At 49.5% G+C, this 18,330-nt stretch overlaps 2 protein-coding genes across 9 annotated transcripts in view; one reads left to right on the plus strand and one right to left on the minus strand.

The window, feature by feature from the left end:
- RALGPS1 (Ral GEF with PH domain and SH3 binding motif 1) overlaps positions 1 to 18,330 on the minus strand; it is a 2,625,553-nt gene that overhangs the window by 1,009,561 nt on the left and 1,597,662 nt on the right. The gene's annotated exons all lie outside the window — the stretch shown is intronic.
- The window catches only part of ANGPTL2 (angiopoietin like 2), a 156,647-nt gene continuing 138,802 nt past the window's right edge, over positions 486 to 18,330 (plus strand). The window contains exon 1 of the mRNA XM_069609369.1: positions 486 to 978. The gene's annotated coding sequence lies outside the window, so the exon portion shown is untranslated. The remainder of the gene's footprint in view (positions 979 to 18,330) is intronic.

An 18,330-nucleotide genomic window follows, 5' to 3' on the forward strand; every position in this document is an offset into this window, starting at 1 on the left:
CTTTCCTATTGTGTAAGATCAGCTCTTCTATTGTATATGATCTGCACTTTCCGCTGCACATGAGCTGAACTTTCCTATTGTGTAAGATCAGCTCTTCTATTGTATATGATCTGCACTTTCTGCTGCGTATGAGCTGCACTTTCCTATTGTGTAAGATCAGCTCTTCTATTGTATATGACATGATATGCACTTTTCCGCTGCGCATGAGCTGCACTTTCCTATTGTGTAAGATCAGCTCTTTATTGTATAGGATCTGCACTTTCCTATTGTGTAAGTGCTCCTAGTTTCAGGCAAAGACTCGAGGCGCCGCGTGACACCAGAGGGCTGATGTCTGGCTGGGGTTGTGATCGCGGAGTGGAGACTGCTCTGTGTGGAAGCCGCACGTCTCCAGTGTCCATGGTGAGGGGGAGGGCCCCTAGCTTTGTCTCCCATCCCACCCGTGGGGGGAGGAGGCGGGCGGGAGGTCTGTCCAAGCAAGCAGACTCCTAGACACACGCTGCCCGCGGAGGAGGGCTGCCGCATCTAGCCTGGAGAACCCTCGCAAGGGGGCTGGAGTTCACGCCAGGCTGCTGAGGCACTAGGCACTTTCTCAGGAGCCCACACTCCGGCAGGACGTATGCCCTGCCCTGCCCTGCCCTGCCCTGCCTGCCTGCGGTCCACTCCCTCTCTCTCCCCGAGGCATGGCGAGGGCACAGCCGAGCTGCTGAACTTCTAACCGCGCTTCCAAGTCAAGCACGCACTTAGCGTGCTCAACAAACGAAGGACCGCAAGCGCAGAGAGGGGGGGTTTCTGCATCTGTTATCTGAAGCTCTCCGACAGCTGAGCCCCCACTCCCGGGGGTGGGGGCATAGGGTTTCACTCAGCCCAACTCCCTGCAAGACCCGGCATTTCACATGGAGCACGCATCTTTAAGTTAACCTGCGGACAAACGCAGCGCATTGAAGAGAGGAGGCGACATCCAGGCGCACGACCAGGCAGGTAAGCGCCCAGATACGAGGAGATCGGTGTATATCTCCGAATCTCCACTTTAGGGGCAGTTTAATTATAAGTGCTCTGCTCCTCGTTTCCCCTGAACTCTAGGGGTTCAAGTGCGAGCAGCACCGCTCGCGTGCAGCACCGCTCCCGTACATCGCCAGTGTGTGCGTGTTATGATACAGCCTTGTGGGGGCAGCAGGGTTTGGTTTCTAAAGAGATGGCACGTGTTATAGGGCGACAGGGAATACACACACGTAAGAGCATCCAAGTGCTTTGCATGGCACCACGTTGGCCAAACGGAGAATGGGCGAGACCCCCACATCGGTGCGGACGGTGCTGTGTGTGGATGCAGGGCGTGCGTCGCACTTGGGCAGCGCTGTTTCTCGCTCCTCCGCTTTGCCTTTGCTAACACCTGGGCTATAAAGGCTGCTGTCTTCAGGCCCCTTTTGTTAAAAAGGGTAAGTGCTTTTTGGGGAAATCCACTTTGCTGGCCACGGATCTGTCTGTTTCATTTCACCAGGCAGCGAAGGATTGCACATCAGTAATTAACCAAATCAAACATTCATTCTTTACCATGAATCGTGTATTTGTAAGTGCCATGCCGGCCGGGCAACGCCAATGTGAATTTTAATTCTCAAACTTTCAGGGACCAACTTTTTTTGCATGTGCAGGTTGATATCGGCACGTCTGGTTTCAAGGCGCTGCATAACGCTTTACACGCAGCATTTGTTGCGGCGGGGCATCTTGAACACGAGGACTGTCTGTTGTGTGGGGTCCAGTTGAGCCGGATTACACGCACCAGGATTTAATTGGGGGGGGGGAGCAGGAGGAGGTACGGGGGAGAGAGGTGGGGCTGTACTCCAAGGCTCGCCGTCTAGTTGGCTTTTTCATTATACATACGGAGATGCAATGTTTGCCCAGAATCACGCGATGCGTAGCTGCAACGCTAGAGCCGGGATTTCATTGCAGGTGTCTAAGGCGGTTACAAAGCCACTGCACTACAGCACTGCCCCAAATGTGTGTTAGATTATATATCCAAAGGATACAGTGATATCGACCCACTCAATGCACCGGAGGCATAATCGGGTAGTTTAAATGAACTCTGAATTGGGGGAGGTCAGGTAGAAGTGGAGGAGGCGGGGCCATCAACGCTTGCCATGGAGGGGCATGTTACCCGCAGCTCATCTTCGTAAGGGCCACCGCATTGTCCAGAGATGTCCAGGGGCACAGCCCTTCTTGTGTCTCAGCCGGGAGTATGTTTAGCCGTGCTTTCCTGCCATTAGCGCGCCCTTTGATGGCATTCAAGGGTTTAATGGGCACAGGATGTGCCAGCCTTTGAAGTTTCCAGCAGGGCTTCTGGGGCTCGTGCTCAGAGTGAGTGGTGCCCAGTGTTGCCCTCTCCACTCTGCAGTGCCTTCTTAATGAGGCGTCGCCCCAGCAACACTCGGTGGCAGCCTGGAGGGGCATGGCACGAGAACAGCCACGGGCTGCTGTGCCTGTATGAGGGTGTGTGTGGCATCCACGCCGGTGCCCAGCAGGCTGCATTCAGTAGCCCGTGTAATTCGGCGGCAGCTGCCCACATGTGGGACCGGTAATCGAACACAGAAGAGGGGGGGGCAATACATCAAGTGTGAATGGAGGGGGCCTGCTGCCAGCTGCGCTCCTCTGCAACATTTTAAATGCATCTGCTTCCAAGGCCCTTCGAAATATAACATTATTTCAATTACCTTTGTATGCCAACTATCTTGGGGTGACTTGGTCCTTCAGAATTCTTGGGGTGACCTGGTCCTTCAGAATTCTTGGGGTGACTTGGTCCTTCAGAATACAGACTTGGGACATCCAGCAGTATTCGTTCAGTATATATCGCCAAGTGACCTAGGATTTGGGAACACACACTTGGGACCTGTACTAGTGCAGTGCCCCAGCAGTGTTCTTTCAGCAAATCTCGCCAAGTGGCCTGGGAGCACACACACTCGGGACCTGTACTAGTGCAGTGCTCCGGCAGTGTTCTTTCAGCAAATCTCGCCAAAGAGCCTGGGATTACACAAACTCAGGACCTGTATTAGTGCAGTGCTCCAGCAGTGTTCTTTCAGCAAATCTCGCCAAGTGGCCTGGGAGCACACACACTCGGGACCTGTACTAGTGCAGTGCTCCGGCAGTGTTCTTTCAGCAAATCTCGCCAACGAGCCTGGGATTACACAAACTCAGGACCTGTATTAGTGCAGTGCTCCAGCAGTGTCCTTTCAGCAAATCTCGCACAGGGGCCTGGGATAACACACCCTCGGGACCTGTACTAGTGCAGTGCTCCAGCAGTATTCTTTCAGTAACTATTGATGTGGGATGCATAGTAGTGGCCAGTACTAGTGCAGTCCTTCTGCAGTCATATTTTAGTAAACAGCAGTACGGTTCCTGGTATTTGGGAAGGCATTCATGTCCTGCCGCTGTATTCTGTAAGTGGAAAATGTCTCGGGTTCCCCTCACTGTGGAAATTAATGTATAAGCCAAGTGAGAGTCATGATCCATGTACAGTACAACACACACACACCCACCCAAGAGAAACACGACGGGTTTATTAGTAAGGGGATCGAGAGCCGGGGGAGGTGAATTCCCTAGCTCAGAACCCCATATTTTGGGTCACGAGGCAGGATAAGAACCCCGAGTCTACTAGTCCCATAGTGGGCTGATAAGCCCCCGTGTCACACCCCCTGTTGTATAACCCACACTAATAGCGCCGCTCTCACCATTTATGAACTTTAGAGTAAATAGCGCCCCCTCCCTCCCCCTGTGGAGAAGATATGGGCTTTTAAGAAATGTTTGAATGCGTGCCAGCCGCTACCAGTGGTCAGAATCTCAGCTCTAATAGGTGCCAAGGGGAAACCGTGGGCATGGAATGGATGCCACAACAGGGCTCTTTAATTCACAGTTCTCAAAGCCCCCTTGAGGAGTTTGCTGCATGGGTGGATGGTGGGAGACACTGGCATTCCCCTCCCCCCCCCCGGGGCATTTCCGCTAAATGATCATAGGTGCTCAGGAAGGGACCATACACCCGCTTTACGCATTCACGGGAGAAGCAAAGGCACGGAACTGGAATCCGCCTTCAAAGCCAAAGCAAGCATTGGCAATGCCAACAGTGTGGGCTATTGTCTACGGGAAAGGCAGACACACGCCCAAACTGCTGGCTTTGCCAATGCTTCTTTTTAACAGGACTTCAGTGAAGGACAGCATAGTGCTTATAAAGCGAGTGACTGAATGTAGACCTGGTTATGGCGTTTTTATTATACCAGTAGCGTGTTTACAGCGCCAATTAAGTCATTAACTTTCAGAAGACTGCTTTTAAAAAACACTGGCAGGCCTTTTGAGTGCAAAGTTTGATGGCATGTCTTGAGGAAAGAGAGCTCAAAGAGTTCCTGTGAGGAGGTGCTTTGGCTGGGGAGGGGCAGGAACTGGGTGGCAATGGCCATGGGGATTAGCATGGTCCTGGGCAGACAATGGGAGGGCAAATAACCAAACAATAGCTTCAAGCTGTGTGACCTCATCACACTCCATGTATCCATCTCTGTGCTCCAATGCAATAGTTCCAGCTAGGTGGCACAAGCGACCCCTAATGGCCCAAACTAACAAAGGGAAAAACAGAAACACTGACATAGAATGGAAAATACACATGCCCCCTTGAACATGTACACACCCCACATCCCTTCTGCAGGACTCTCTCCCCCCCCCCAACCCTTCCCCTTTCTGCAGCCCTCCAGAATATAGAAGTACATGCAACATTTGTGGACACTGCTGTTTTTTCTGTTAACACCCACCTTTTTATGTTTGTCAGTTAAGCTATTCTAAACCTTACCCTATAGCGCTTCATGTTGGTTTCATCCCGCTTCTATGCGCTGGAAATAACAGGTGTTATTATTGCCCAATGTAATGGATGTCATTTTATCACTCTGGGCGCATGAGGGGGCACAATCCACTTTTGGGTACCCTGATAGATGGCGGTTCACGGGGGACAAAGTCACCTCTACTATGGACAGACATTATCACGAGCGCCATCTTGGAATCGCTGGAGTTGGAAAGTTGGCATCAGCTCATTGGCAGCTTCTACCAGTGCCTGGATTCTGAGCGGAAATCTCTGTGGGGCGTGGGGTCACCAGATGATGCCATGTCACTGGCACACCACTTTCCCAATCTTAGACTTTCCTCTAGCACACTTGTGCATTCTGGGAGTTGTAGTCTTGCTTAATAGCGTGTACCTGATTGCAATGGGAAGGCCCGGTACCCTGGTTGACAAGGAGTCCTCTGGTCCCCTTAGGTGTGTATGGCACAGAGGCGTAGCCAGGACTGTCTAACAAGTGGGGTCTGAAGCTAATGTGGTCGGGCCCAGCGCGGTGGCATTTGCATGTAAATGCCCACACAGCGCCGCTGAGTGTGCATTTACATATTTTGGGCAGGCCTTGCCCGCTCAGGTGGGGCACAGAGCGACACATGTCTTTTATTGAGCTGTCGATGTTGCCACCCAGCATAAGGAGTGGGCAGGGCACCAGTAGTGGGCACGTGCTTGGGGCCGGGCCTTCATGTTCCCATCACGGAAGCCGGCTCTCATAACAGGAACCACGTGCACAGGAGCTTGCCTTATCAGCAGACGGCGCTGTCCGTATAAAGGGGGGCTTGTGAGGGCATGCGGACTCGGGAGACCCCAACGGGATTATTTACGCCCCAAAAGGCCCTAATAATATCCGGGAGATGGATGATAGGCCTGGCGAGGAGTCACTTACTAGATAAACACCCCCTCCCCCCGCACCCACAGGCTCTGCATTGTGCTGAAGCAGCCACGCCAGAGGTTGTTTCAAGATTTTCATATTCCTTTCCCTAAACTAGGAAAAGTGTTCTCGGGTTAGCTGCGCTGCCATCTGCACGCTTCTTTACTGGGCAGCGACACGTTGGCCTCTTCAAGAGCCTTGCCTCTTTCTAAAAGCACACCCGGCCGCAACAGCAGCAACATAAGAGGCTATGGTTTAAACTCCTATGCATGGCCAGCGTCGGACCGGGCCATAAAATGGCCTCGAGCACCAATGAAAAAGCAGCCCAGATTACAAGTGGCAAATCGTCCCTTTTGTGACTGACTTTTTGTCTACTTTCCAAAGGAGAGTTTTTAGTAAAATGTGTTGAAAAGGGTGCATCTTGAAGAGTACAAGTTCAGTAATACAGGTCAACACTACCAGATGCAGAGTGAAGTAACTCATCAAACTGGCCCACGCTAGCCTGTAGGCCCCCAACACTACTAGCTGCATAGTGAAGTAACTCATCAAACTGGCCCACGCTAGCCTGTAGGGCATCAACACTACCAGCTGCATAGTGAAGTAACTCATCAAACTGGCCCACACTAGCCTGTAGGGCATCAACACTACCAGCTGCATAGTGATGTAACTCATCAAACTGGCCCACGCTAGCCTGTAGGCCCTCAACACTACTAGCTGCATAGTGAAGTAACTCATAAAACTGGCCCACGCTAGCCTGTACTACCTCAACACTACCAGCTGCAGAGTGAAGTAACTCATCAAACTGGCCCACGCTAGCCTGTAGGGCCTCAACACTACTAGCTGCAGAGTGCAGTAACTCATCAAACTGGCCCACGCTAGCCTGTAGGCCCTCAACACCACCAGCTGCAGAGTGAAGTAACTCATCAAACTGGCCCACGCTAGCCTGTAGGGCCTCAACACCACTCGCTGCAGAGTGCAGTAACTCATCAAACTGGCCCACACTAGCCTGTAGGCCCTCAACACTACCAGCTGCAGAGTGAAGTAACTCATCAAACTGGCCCACGCTAGCCTGTAGGGCCTCAACACTACCAGCTGCATAGTGAAGTAACTCATCAAACTGGCCCACGCTAGCCTGTAGGGCCTCAACACTACCAGCTGCAGAGTGCAGTAACTCATCAAACGGGCCCACGCTAGCCTGTAGGCCCTCAACACTACCAGCTGCAGAGTGCAGTAACTCATCAAACTGGCCCACGCTAGCCTGTAGGGCCTCAACACTACTAGCTGCAGAGTGCAGTAACTCATCAAACTGGCCCACGCTAGCCTGTAGGGCCTCAACACTACTAGCTGCAGAGTGAAGTAACTCATCACACTGGCCCACGCTAGCCTGTAGGGCCTCAACACTACCAGCTGCATAGTGAAGCAACTCATCACACTGGCCCACGCTAGCCTGTAGGGCCTCAACACTACTAGCGACATAGTGAAGCAACACGCTAGGGCAGTGCCCTATTGCCCTATAGGCCAGTCCGAGCCTATACATGGCCTTGTGGTGGATGTGTGGGCAGGTGGCTGGCCCAGGATTCCACAGAGAGGGCCAAATCTTGGACAACGACCAAGCACCTCATCCTGTGAGTGATTCCACAAAGAAAGCCACTTCTGGGAGAATGATGACCTCCTCATCCTGTGAGAGATTCCAAGAGGGGACAGAATCTCGGAGAACACCCTACCTCCTCATCCTGTGAGAGATTCCACAGAGGGGACGACATCTCAGAGAACACCCCACCTCCTCATCCTGTGAGAGATTCCACAGAAGGGACTGCATCTTGGAGAACACCCTACTTGCTCATCCTGTGAGAGATTCCACAGAGGGGACCACATTTCGGAGAACAGCCTAGCACCTCATTCTGTGAGAGATTCCACAGAAGGGACTGCATCTCAGAGGACAGCCTACCACCTCATCCTGTAATAGATTCCCCAGAGGGGACCACATCTCAGAGAACAGCCTACCGCCTCATCCTGTGAAAGATTCCATAGAGGCTTCAGCTTCTCGGAGAACAGCCTGCCTCCTCATCCTGTGAGAGATTCCACAGAGGGGACTGCATCTCGGAGAATACCCTACCTGCTCATCCTGTGAGAGATTCCAGAGAGGGGACCACATCTCTGAGAACATCCTACCTCCTCTTCCTGTGAGAGATTCCACAAAGGGGACCGCTTCTCGGAGAACACACTGCCTCCTCATCCTGTGAGAGAATCCACAGAGGGGACCGGATCCCAGAGAATACCCTCCCTGCTCATCCTGTGAGAGATTCCACAGAAGGGACTGCATCTCAGAGGACAGCCTACCACCTCATCCTGTGAGAGATTCCATAGAGGGGACCACATCTCAGAGAACAGCCTACTGCCTCATCCTGTGAAAGATTCCATAGAGGCTACAGCTTCTCGGAGAACACCCTGCCTCCTCATCCTGTGAGAGATTCCACAGAGGGGACTGCATCTCGGAGAATACCCTACCTGCTCATCCTGTGAGAGATTCCAGAGAGGGGACCACATCTCTGAGAACGTCCTACCTCCTCTTCCTGTGAGAGATTCCACAAAGGGGACCGCTTCTCGGAGAACACCCTGCCTCCTCATCCTGTGAGAGAATCCACAGAGGGGACCGCATCCCAGAGAATACCCTCCCTGCTCATCCTGTGAGAGATTCCACGGAGGGGACCACATCTCGGAGAACACCCTACCTCCTCCTCCTGTGAGAGATTCCACAAAGAAAACCACTTGTAGGAGAATGACAACCTCTTCATCCTGTGAGAGATTCCACAGAGGGGACTGCATCTCGGAGAACACCTTACCTCCTCATCCTGTGAGAGATTCCACAGAGGGGACCGCATCTCAGAGAACAGCCTACCACCTCATCCTCTGAGAGATTCCATAGAGGGTACCACATCTCAGAGAACACCCTACCTCCTAATCCTGTGAGAGATTCCACAGAGGGGACAGCATCTCAGAGAACAGCCTACTGCCTCATCCCACGAGAGCTTCCATAGAGGGGACTGCATCTCGGAGAACAGCGTACCACCTCATCCTGTGAGTGATTCCATAGAGGGTAAGACATCTCGGAGAACACCCTACCTCCTAATCCTGTGAGAGATTCCACAGAGGGGACCGCATCTCGGAGAACACCTTACCTCCTCATCCTGTGAGAGATTCCACAGAGGGGACCGCATCTCAGAGAACAGCCTACCACCTCATCCTCTGAGAGATTCCATAGAGGGTACCACATCTCAGAGAACACCCTACCTCCTAATCCTGTGAGAGATTCCACAGAGGGGGCAGCATCTCAGAGAACAGCCTACTGCCTCATCCCACGAGAGCTTCCATAGAGGGGACTGCATCTCGGAGAACAGCGTACCACCTCATCCTGTGAGTGATTCCATAGAGGGTAAGACATCTCGGAGAACACCCTACCTCCTAATCCTGTGAGAGATTCCACAGAGGGGACCGCATCTCGGAGAACAGTGTTAGCGAGAATCCTCTGCAGTGCCCTCAGGGACCACTGCACAGAGTTAAGACCACAAGTGGTAATACAAGTTCACCTTTGGTACAAGCCTGTACTACACAGAAAGAGTGGTAGCAGTGACTGAGCAGCCAGACTTACCTCAAGAGCAAATGAGCAGTAGTAGAGATTACACAAAGGACTACAATGACTGTGACTCAAGCAAACACTGACTCAAGGTTTCTGGTTAAAAAATATAAGTACATTTATTTTTATACCATCTGTTCACAAAACACTTCACTTCTAGTAAAATAAAACCACACTTCAAATACACTACACACAACCAATTCCCCTTGTGCAGAGCAACTCGAGGTAAGTACCTTATGATTTGACAGACCAGTGTTATGAAACAAAAGACGTTACCGGGAATACATATGCGATCACTTTTTGACAGTAATGACAGTTCGGTCTTACAAAAGATACGCGTATCCGCGGAAAGAAATGTTACCGGGGTAAAAACACGCTTAGCACCTGATTTACCACAAGAGTTGGGGGCAAAAATCATAGGCAATACTTTTGTCAAGGCAGACAGAATCAGAGAACACTTTCTAACCCAAAGATAAAAGTCAATAGGCTTGCGCCAGTGTTAGGTGGAACAGGGTTCCTGTTGTCGAGGATCACACAGTCAGATAGTTCACGATTCAAGTTTGCCAGGAGTACTTAGATATTGTCAGAAGAGGAGGCAAAAGTTATAAGAGGGAAGGAAGAAAAGGACAAGCTTTTGGTGAGGAGAAAAGGGTTCACCCTAGTTCCTTGAAGACGGACACAGTACCTTATTCCTTGAAGAAGCTGGTGCCACGGCAGTTGTTCCTGGTAGTTTCCTGCAGACTCACGGTTCCTGGAGCTTCAGTCGTGGTGACAAGAAGGAGGACGTCTGGAGCGATCTGCACTACCCAAGGATGAGGCCAGCAGCAGCGACGGTGAATAAAAGGTGCGCTCCTTTAAAACAGGAAAGGCTCTTCAGATGGCTATCCGGACCACTACAACAGGGTGCAGCGATTTCGACCACAAAGGGGATCCTCTGGCTGTGGAAGATGAGCTGGTTGACCCCACCAGGCTCAAGGGAAGGAGTCTCTGGACTGGATCTTCTCTGGTCGTTGAAGGGTAGATAGCTCAGGACTGCAGCAGGGCTTCACCGGGACTCGCGGTTGCAGCAGCCGTCTTCATCTCCGCTTCTCTTCGGTTCTTTGCAGTTCCAGTGGTGACTCTGACTTCCAGCCCAAGAGTCCTGCCTTTTATGCGAAAATCCCCCATTCACACATCCTGGCTGTCAATCACCCAGCAGGGGGGTTGTCCAGCACGGACAACCACCTCAGCCAATCATGACAAAGTGTGACTCGGGTCTCCATAGAGACCCTGTGCAGGGGGTGACTACGCCCCTCCCTCAAATTCAGCCCACCTAGACACTGAGGTGCCAAGAGGAGGGCTTCTCTGCAGAAGCCCGCCAAAAGACTGTGAACAAAGAAGGCAAACCTGGTTTGCCACGCAAAGTAAAACACAAGAAGGACTTTAAAAAAAAGAAATGGTGACTAAACCCAACCGTAGCCAAAATAAAAAGTATTTGGGCAAGCGGGTTTAAGTTTGAGGCTACCACAATAGCCTGGAACAATACCACGTTTATAAAATATAATGGCAGTAGAAAAGTTAGGGTAGATACCACTGCCACCAGCCAACTCTAAATGTTAAAAGAGCAAAACAAAACTCAGAGAGGCACAGACAAAAAGGGGTAGGAGTTAACCCTTTCCAATACTCCAGGTAAGTTGGGGCTGTACTGGGTCTGTAGTTTTAAAGTGACTACAAAAAGTTAAATGGCAACTTTACATGTTTCTGGGGGACAGTAGTCAGCCCCAGAACAATGAAGTCAGTGGGAAGTCTAAAATACAACCCTGTGTCACTGCACTGAAGGTGCTCTGTTACACACACAAAAAGTGGGGCTAATGGAGTGCTATGCTCCAGAGCCCAAAATCACATAAACAGTAAAAATACACATGGCAAAACACAGGTAAGAGTGGGAAAAAAGGCTCACACTCTTACTAGATGGAAAACTAAACTCCAGAAATCTTGAGATACTTGGCTGCACCAAGTTTGTCCACTAGCCCATCTGTCCTTGGCAAAGGATGGGCATCAGTCTTTGTGACTGCATTTAGAGCTCTATAGTCCACACAGAATCTCATTTCTTTGGATCCTGCCTTTGGTACAAGCACAACTGGGCTAGACCATGGACTAGTAGAGGGTTATATTACCCGGAGATCAAGCATCTTGTTGACCTCATGCCTTATATGGGTTCTTACATTGTCTGACATTCTGTATCCCCTGCTTTTTACAGGAAAACGGTCACCAGTGAGGATATCATGCTGGCCCCAAAGGGTCAAGCCTGGTGAAAGTGAGAACAGGGAGGCAAACTGATTTAACAGTAACTCGCACTCAGCCTGCTGGTCAGCAGCGAGACTGGAAGAGAGATTAACTCCTTCCATTTGCTCATCTAAAAGTAAGCCTCTGAGGAGATCAGGTAGAGGTTCACTCTCTTCCTCCTCTTGAGCTGAAGCTAGAAGCAAAGCTTCCATGTCAGTTCTTGAGACAAAAGCCTTTAAACGGTTGGTGTGAAAGACTCTGGGAGCCTCCTTAGGATTGCCTAAATCCACCAGATAGTTCACCTCTCCAGGTTTACCCACAACTTTGAAGGGTCCTATCCATTTGTCCTGCAAGGCCCTCTGCCTTGTGGGCACCATAACAAGAACAAGCTGGTCTTGAGTAAACTCAACCATGTTAGCCTTCTGGTCATGCCAATGCTTGACCAGAGCTTGACCAACCCTCAAGTTATCACTTGCCTCTGCCATCATTTGTGACATTCTCCTCTGGAGACCTATCACATAGTCAGCACTCTCCAACCCCTCCTTAATCAGGGCCAATGTACCTCTGACTGGATGGCCATAGGGAAGTTCAAAGGGACTGTAACCTATCCCTCCATGGCAGTAGAAGGTCCCACTTTCTTTTAAGGGGTTCTTCTAAAGCACCTAGCATGCTCTTCATAGTTCTGTTAAACCTCTCTACCAACCCATTGGTTTGTGGATGGTAGGCAGTAGAGAACTTGTAAGTGACTCCACAGGTTTTCCACGTGGCTTGTATGTAGTGGGACATAAAATGTGATCCCTTGTCAGATATCACTTCCTAAGGAAAACCTACTCTGGTAAAAATACCAAGTAGGGCCTTTGCCACAGCCTGAGCCATAACAGTTCTCATAGGTATTGCTTCAGGATACCAAGTAGCATGGCCTACTACAACCAGGATAAACCTGTTACCTGAAGATGTGGGAGGGTCAAGAGGACCAACAATGTTAATCCCAACCCTCTCAAAAGGGACTCCCACCACTGGGAGAGGCACCAAGGGTGCCAAATTCTTGGCTCCACTCTTGCCAGAGGTTTGGCAAGTGTGACAGCTTCTACAGAATTTGTCTACTTCGGAACCCATTTTAGGCCAGTAGAAGTAGAGAGGGAGCCTTTCCTTGGTCTTCTTAAAACTTAGGTGACCAGCCAAAGGTATCTTGTGGGTTAACTGTAGGAACTGGAGTCGGTTCTCTAGAGGTACTACAAGTCTTTTGCAGTCTCCAGGGGTTGACTTAGTTCGTTCACTGTAGAAGAGGCCATCTTCCCAGTGTAACCTATACTTCCCAGGCTCATCCCCATTGAGCTGAGAAGCTGCCTGTAGGTGAAGACCCTCAAAAGTAGGACACTCCCTTTGTCTTCTGCTGAAATCTGCTGTTGGGTCCAGCTTCTGCCAGTAAAGACTGCAGCTCAGGATGGTCAACAGGGTCAAGATCTCCAACCAGAGTCGGATCTTCTTCTAGATCTTATTCCTCAGTATCTAGTTGAACCATACAGGGCTGAACCTCACACTCAGACTCAGCTGGTGGAGGAGTCACGGGTGTGACTTTGGACAGTCTTGGTGATGTCCTTCTGGGCACAGGGGTGATTGCTGGTTTCTTGCTGGCAGACATGGGTTTCACCTTTGTCTCTTTCTGTCCTGCAATAGCAGTAAGTCCATCCTTTGGACTTGGGGTGATAGTTTCTTCTATCAAATCCCCAGGAGAGCCTCTCAAGGTTCTCTCCCTAGCAGAACTGGTGAGCTCCTGCTTCCTTTTGCTGGGAGGCCTGGGGGCATTAGACACAACTCCAAGAATTTTTAGGTCATTACCCAACGGGACTCTGCCAGGTACGTCACTTTGCACACTAACAGGTATTCTGACAGTCATGTCATTACACTGGATGAGAGCTGGTAACTGGGGAACCATTTGCACAGGGCCTCCAGCTAACTTAGTTAGGTATTTGGGTGCCTTAGCAACATCCTCTACCTTGAAAAAACATTCATCAACCACAGTTTTGCCTGCTCCAGTGTCTCTGATGGCAGAGGTCTCCTGACCATTAACAAAAACACTATCTTTATAATACTCTTTAGTATTATCTGGGATTGAGTTATAGATATCTAAGTTCTGTTGTTCCCAAAGACCCAAGGACACTAAAGAAACATTAACTGATACTCTCATGTGATCATCAGATAGGAACTGAAAGTTTCCACTGGCTATAGGTACTTCTTCCACTTGGGAGAAGGCTAAGGAGACAGTGTGGATTCCTGAAGGTTTACCCTTACATCAGGGATCCCCTTTCACATGGTCAGTTGACCCACAAACAAAGCATTTCCCAAATGCTTTATTGAATGGGGGTTTGTTCTGACCTCCATCTGGTTTGGCACCAGATGGTACACTAGCCTGATTCGGTTCCCTTGTGGATTACCCTGGTTATGTTTGTGGCCCTCTTTTGGATTGAAATTATTGGAATTCTCCTTGTTATCTTTCTTTGGCTGCTTCACCTCATCCTTCTTCTGAGTTGTCCCTGAATCCTTGTGAGAAGCCCTGTTGGCAACCCACAAGTCAGCAGCCTCAGCTAGTTTCTTAGGATATATCTCCTTTGAATCAGCCACGTGCTGTCTAAGCTCAGGAGAGCAGGCATCATAAATAGACTCCAACATAACAAGATTCCTCAAACCTTCATAAGTGTTCATTTTGTAACCTTTAACCCAACCATCTAAGTGTTTCAAACATTCACACACCCAGGTAGGCCAAGGGGTACCATCAAACTTTTTCGGGGTCCTAACCCTCTTAAGGTACTGGGAAGGGGTCTTCCCAAATCTAGCTATTAAAGCTAGCTTCACACACTCATAATCCTGTTTATCCTCCTCCCCAACTCCATTACAGCATCACTTGAAACAGGGGGAAGCCTAGAGAAAAGCCAATGAATCAACTGATTCCCTGAAATAACTTGAATCCCATGATTGTACTCAAAAATTGCTAACCAATCCAACACATCAAGCTTAGTCTCATACATACCAATCATTTCCTTTGGCATACGGGGTCTCTTAGGGCTGGAAGACCTAGAAGACTCTGGGAGAGAAGCATTTTCCAAAGACAATTTCTTCATCTCGAAAGCATGAGCCATCTCCATTTCCCTGAGCCTTAACTCTTGATGTTTCATGGCAGTTTGTGTCTCAATACGTTTCACTTCCAATTCAAGTCTCATTTTCTCAAGGGCAATACATTCAGGAGTGAGTCTAGGACCTGTGGGGGTCCCTGTGTACAGGGGTTCTGGTTTCTGAGCAGGTAAGGGAGCTGCAGGATCTCCTAACAAAGATTCTTCTACTTCATCTAAACCAACACTCTCAGAATCAGAATCATCATTATCCACATGTGCTGGGGGGGGGGGTAGGCTCTTCTGACGCACTCGCCAGACTTTGCTTTCCCAACAACTTAGCAACCAGTTCAGATTTCTTGCCTTTGCCAGAGAGTCTCTGCTCTCTACACATGGTTCTCAAAACCTCAGCAGTGTAGTTTAAGAGATTCTCTTCACTGTAGCTTTCCATATTTGACATGATTTTTAGTTATTAGGCTATAGTGGTGTTTAGCCTTGTGGTTAGTTGACCCAAGATAATAGCAGCACTCTAAGTTATATCCTTGCCGCCGTACACCCGTGTTAGGCAGAATCCTATGCAGTGCCCTTAGGGACCACTGCACAGAGTTAAGACCACAAGTGGTAATACAAGTTCACCTTTGCTACAAGCCTGTACTACACAGAAAGAGTGGTAGCAGTGACTCAGCAGCCAGACTTACCTCAAGAGCAAATGAGCAGTAGTAGAGATTACACAAAGGACTACAATTACCGTGACTCAAGCAAACACTGACTCAAGGTTTCTGGGTAAAAAATATTAGTACATTTATTTTTAAACCATCTGTTCACAAAACACTTCACTTCTAGTAAAATGAAACCACACTTCAAATACACTACACACAACCAATTCCCCTTGTGCAGAACAACTCGAGGTAAGTACCTTATGATTAGACAGAACGGTGTTATGAAACAAAAGACGTTACCGGGAATACATATGTAATCACTTTTTGACAATAATGACAGTTCGGTCTTACAGAATCAGAGAACACTTTCTAACCCAAAGATAAAAGTCAATAGGCCTGCGCCAGTGTTAGGTGGAACAGGGTTCCTGTTGTCGAGGATCACACAGTCAGATAGTTCACGATTCAAGGTTGCCAGGAGTACTTAGCTATTGTTAGAAGAGGAGGCAAAAGTTATAAGAGGAAAGGAAGAAAAGGACAAGCCTTTGGTGAGGAGAAAAGGGTTCACCCTTGTTTCTCGAAGTCAGACACAATACCTTATTCCTTGAAGAAGCTGGTGCCATGACAGTTGTTCCTGGTAGTTTCCTGCAGACTCATGGTTCATGGAGCTTCAGTCGTGATGACAAGAAGGACGACGTCTGGAGCGATCTGCACTACCCAGGGATGAGGCCAGCAGCAGCGACGGTGAATAAAAGGTGCGCTCCTTTAAAACAGGAGAGGCTCTTCAGATGGCTATCTGGACCACTACAGCAGGGTGCAGCGATTTAAACCACGAAGGGGATCCTCTGGCTGTGGAAGATGAGCTGGTTGACCCCACCAGGCACAAAGGAAGAAGACTCCGGACTGGATCTTCTCTGGTCATTGAAGGGCAGATATCTCAGGACTGCAGCAGGGCTTCACCGGGACTCGGGGTTGCAGCAGCTGTCTTCTTCTCCACTTCTCTTCGGTTTTTTGCAGTTCCAGTGGTGACTCTGACTTCCAGCCCAAGAGTCCTGCCTTTTATGTGAAAATCCCCCATTCACACATCCTGGCTGTCAATCACCCAGCAGGGGGGTTGTCCGGCCCGGACAACCACCTCAGCCAATCATGACAAAGTGTGACTCGGGTTTCCATAGAGACCCTGTGCAGGGGTGACTACACCCCTCCCTCACATTCAGCCCACCTAGACACTGAGGTGCCAAGAGGAGGGCTTCTCTGCAGAAGCCCGCCAAAAGACGGTGAACAAAGAAGGCAAACCTGGTTTGCCGCGTAAAGTAAAACACAAGAAGGACTTTAACAAAAAGAAATGGTGACTAAACCCAACCGTAGCCAAAATAAAAAGTATTTGGGCAAGCGGGTTTAAGTTCGAGACTACCACAATAGCCTGGAACAATACCACGTTTATATAATATAATCGCGGTAGAACAGTTAGGGTAGATACCACTGTCACCAGCCCCTAAATGTTAAAAGAGAAAAACAAAGCTCAGAGAAGCACAGACAAAAAGGGGTAGGAGTTAACCCTTTCCAATACTCCAGGTAAGATGGGGGTGTACTGGGTCTGTAGTTTTAAAGTGACTACATAAAGTTAAATGGCAACTTTACATGTTTTTGGGGGACAGTAGTCAGCCCCAGAAAAATGGAGTCAGTGGGAAGTCTACAAGACAACCCTGTGTCACTGCACTGAAGGTGCTGTGTAACACACACAAAAAGTGGGGCTCATGGAGTTGTGTGCTCCAGAGCACAAAATCACACACACAGTAAAAATACACATGGCAAAACACAGGTAAGAGTGGGGGAAAAAGGCTCACACTCTTACCAGGTGGAAAAATAAACTCCAGAAATCCAGCAAAGCTGCTGGGGCACTCACTAGGTGAATGAAACTAGCCATAGAAGGAGAATTCTCCCTAACAAACAGCCTACCACCTCATCCTGTGAGTGATTCCACAGAGGGTACCACATCTCGGAGGACAGCCTACCTCCTAATCCTGTAAGAGATTCCACAGAGGGTACCACATCTCGGAGGACAGCCTACCACCTCATCCTGTGAGAGATTCCACAGAGGGGACCGCATCTGGGAGAACAGCCTACCACCTCATCCTGTGAGAGATTCCACAGAGGGTACCACATCTCGGAGGACAGCCTACCACCTCATCCTGTGAGAGATTCCACAGATGGGACCACATCTCAGAGAACACCCTGCCTCCTCATCCTGTGAAATCTTCCACAGAAAGAACTGCATTACTGGAAACAGCCTACTGCCTCATCATGTGAGGGATTCCACTAAAGAGACTGCATCTTGGAGACCGATTTGGGGTTGTTTTACCGCGACTGAAAAGTTTGCGACGGAAATGATCGAATGAGAAATGTACGTGATTGCAAAATTGTTCGTACATTTCCCATTCAGTCATTCAAGGTAAAACAACCACAAATCTATATAAACTCTTACCCCCCCGTAGACCTCTGCCCACACCCCATCCCCCTACTTACCTTTCCTTCCATCTCGCTGATTCCTGCAACGCTAGTTCCCTTTCACTTCTGTGATCGGGAACCGGCACCGCAGGGTCCTTTTCTTTTTTTTTCTGGTCAGCTGCAGGGATGTCCCCCGCTCACTACACTCACTATACTGTATAGTATATTGAGCGGGGTGTTGTGGGGGCAGGCCCTGCAGCCTTTTTTTTTGGTTCGGGTCAGCTACAGGGATGTCCCCCGCAACCCCCGCTAACTATACTATAGAGTATAGTGAGCAGGGTGTTGCGGGGGATTCTCCTGCCGCTGTTCCAACCCAAAAACAAAAAAAATATAATCTACACCACCAAATACATACTACAAAATGTCCTATGAACATTAAGTCCGTGGGACATTTAGTAGAATCTATTTTCGGTGATTTGGTGGTGTAGGTCATT

The sequence above is a fragment of the Ambystoma mexicanum genome, chromosome 8 (genome assembly GCF_040938575.1).
Source record: "Ambystoma mexicanum isolate Mex_15411 chromosome 8, UKY_AmexF1_1, whole genome shotgun sequence".
Taxonomy (NCBI): Eukaryota; Metazoa; Chordata; class Amphibia; order Caudata; family Ambystomatidae; genus Ambystoma; species Ambystoma mexicanum.